General features: G+C 44.2%; 1 pseudogene; it reads right to left on the bottom strand.

The window, feature by feature from the left end:
- LOC137459004 (28S ribosomal RNA) overlaps positions 1-2,500 on the bottom strand; it is an 8,473-nt pseudogene that overhangs the window by 3,014 nt on the left and 2,959 nt on the right.

The following is a 2,500-nucleotide window of genomic DNA, read 5'->3' as shown; positions in this document are numbered from 1 at the left end:
GACTAGGTCGTCTGCAAAAGCCAGAGCTGTTAATTTGCCATTCTCGTGTTGGAACCCCTCCCCACACTCTTCTAATTTACATAACAGAGGGTCAATGCACAGGTTAAAGAGGAGTGGTGACATGGGATCGCCCTGTTTCACACCAGTTTTGATTCCTATTGACTCAGACTCTCCTTCTTTAGTTTTGATTCTGGTGTGGATGTTTTGATAAAAGTCCTTAATTAATGCTATTATGTGGTCATCCAGGCCCTTTTGCTTTAGCACCGCCAGGATGTGGGTGTGGCTCACTGAATCAAAGGCTTTGGCCAAATCGACAAAGACAACCCCCAGGGGTTTCTTTTGTTTCTTTGCATTCCTAATTAATAGCTGTAATAGTTTTAAGTTCTCAGCACAGCCAGAAGATTGAATGAAGCCTCTCTGCCTGGGGTTAATGGGACACGCCTTTGCCAACCTCGCAGTTAAGATTCTTGAATAGAGTCTCAGGATGATGGAACCAATAGTAATTGGCCGCCAGTTGTTAATATCATTTTGGCGTTCGGGCGCTGATGATTTAGGTATTAGGATTGTTCGGCATCCCCTTATTACATCTGGAATTTTGCCACTTAACAGCCAGAGATTAAATAGTTCTTTGATCTCCTCACAATTTGGATCCATTTTAAGCAGGGCCTTCAGGGTGATCCCATCAGGGCCTGGTGCCGATTTTTTATTCATGTCTTTGATATTCTTAAGGATCTCTTTCTCTGTAATCAATTCCTTAAAAGCCGAATTATCCGCCCGCCCCACAGACTGGAATGCTCCAAGTCCTTGAAATAAGTTCTGAGACTCCCACCTAGATCTGAAGGTGTTACTGACCTCTTCCAGGGGGATGGCACATTGCGCAGAGTCTTTTTCATCCAGAATCATATTAGCTAACTTCCCTCGATCTAAGCGGAAGAGGCGTTGGAATCGGAGAAATTCTCCACGCTTTCTGGCTCTTTTTCTCATCCATTCCTTTTGAGGTTTCTTCTGCTGAGGTTTACGTTGGCTCTTTTTTGGCGCTTTCTGTTCAATTGATTTCTCAAACAAATACAAATATTGGTCCTGAGCTACCTCATTGAGTAATTTTAATGAGTCTGTTTTGCCTTCAATTATTTGTTTATATGTATTTTTAAGGATGGGCAGCTTCCCTGATGTCAGCTTTTCATTAATAGTCTTTTTATAGTGGGCTAGCAGCTCCCTTTCACCAGAAGATGGAATCACAGTCCTCTCCTCTTTTAACCTGTTCTTGCTCTCTTGTGTTTTCTCTCTTTCTGGCACCACAGTTTCTCTTAATAGTCTTCTCTTTTCACTGATCTGTTTTGCTGTTTTAGTTGTTAATTTTTCAGCAATCAATTTGTTAATATTTTTCCTCCCTTCAAACTCTTGATTTAGTTTCTGTAATAATTCTGTTTCCTCTTGGGACCAGATTTTCTTGTGAGCACCTCTTTTAGAGGTCTCTTTGGGGCGAGATGCTTCAATTCTTTCTGCGTTTCTCAGGGCTGGGTGAGCTAATCTCTTATGTTGTCCCAAGCCAATTTTAGTTTTAAAACATTTTTTACATTCTTCACACATAAACCCTTCTACCTGGCTAGGCTCTTGGACCCCTTTGCATTTTGGGAGATGGCATGAGATACTATGATGCTTTTCATTTGTCTTCCCACAGCGGGAACATTGGAAATTGATCTTTCTTTTCCCATGGGCTCTCTTTAGATGGTCAATCAATCTCGTCATATTGCCTGCCCGAGTGGTACAGCATGGACATGTCGGGTTGTCCTCTGGCATCTTCACCAGGGGGGTCCCAGGACAGATGTCAGCTGTATTATCCAACTCGGGCGATGCGGTTAGTATTGAGAGCTGACTCATAGAGCTCGGGGTTTCAGGACACTCCACCTCCTCGTTCCTGCTCCTCTCTGTGCTTTCATCTCGGATATCTTTCCCATGAGCTGGAGAAGTGGGTCCTACATACACCTCCGGCAATACTATCAGTTTCTCATTCCAGATAGGATCGTAGGCAGTATTGTCATTGGCTATCATTGAGTTCTTGAACTCTATTCCAGCCAGACATACCCCTATCTCCTCGTCTGGTAGTCTCATATCACGTTTGGTCGCAACCTCCAGCCAATCTGCAGGACTGGTCTGGGTGCCTATGGTGACAAAAAGGCTACGTAGTTGACGAACCATTTTGTGAAGTCAATGTGAGGGAGGAATCAGTCAGATGCTCTTCCCTCCAAGAGCAACTGACTTTGCCCAACTAACTGCGCCGTGGGCTGAGCTAGCGTGTGGCAATTAAATCACCACTAAAATTTGTTTCGCCAAAATACTATCAGTCAGTGGCGAGCTAACTGATAAATAGGAGCGTCTAAGCTCCGGAGACTGGGGCAGAGACCAACTTAGTTACCCAGGAGGGTATCCAGCGGGACCACGTGGAGGTGTGGCCTCTGCAACTAAGCCCAGTTAGTAACTATGATTTCCCAAGAGAGTC

This window comes from Melanerpes formicivorus, unplaced genomic scaffold (genome assembly GCF_026170545.1).
Source record: "Melanerpes formicivorus ecotype bairdi unplaced genomic scaffold, bMelFor1.0.p_v2 SCAF_305, whole genome shotgun sequence".
Taxonomy (NCBI): Eukaryota; Metazoa; Chordata; class Aves; order Piciformes; family Picidae; genus Melanerpes; species Melanerpes formicivorus.
The sequence above is the reverse complement of the archived record's forward strand: the minus strand, read 5'-3'. Positions and strand labels throughout refer to the sequence as shown.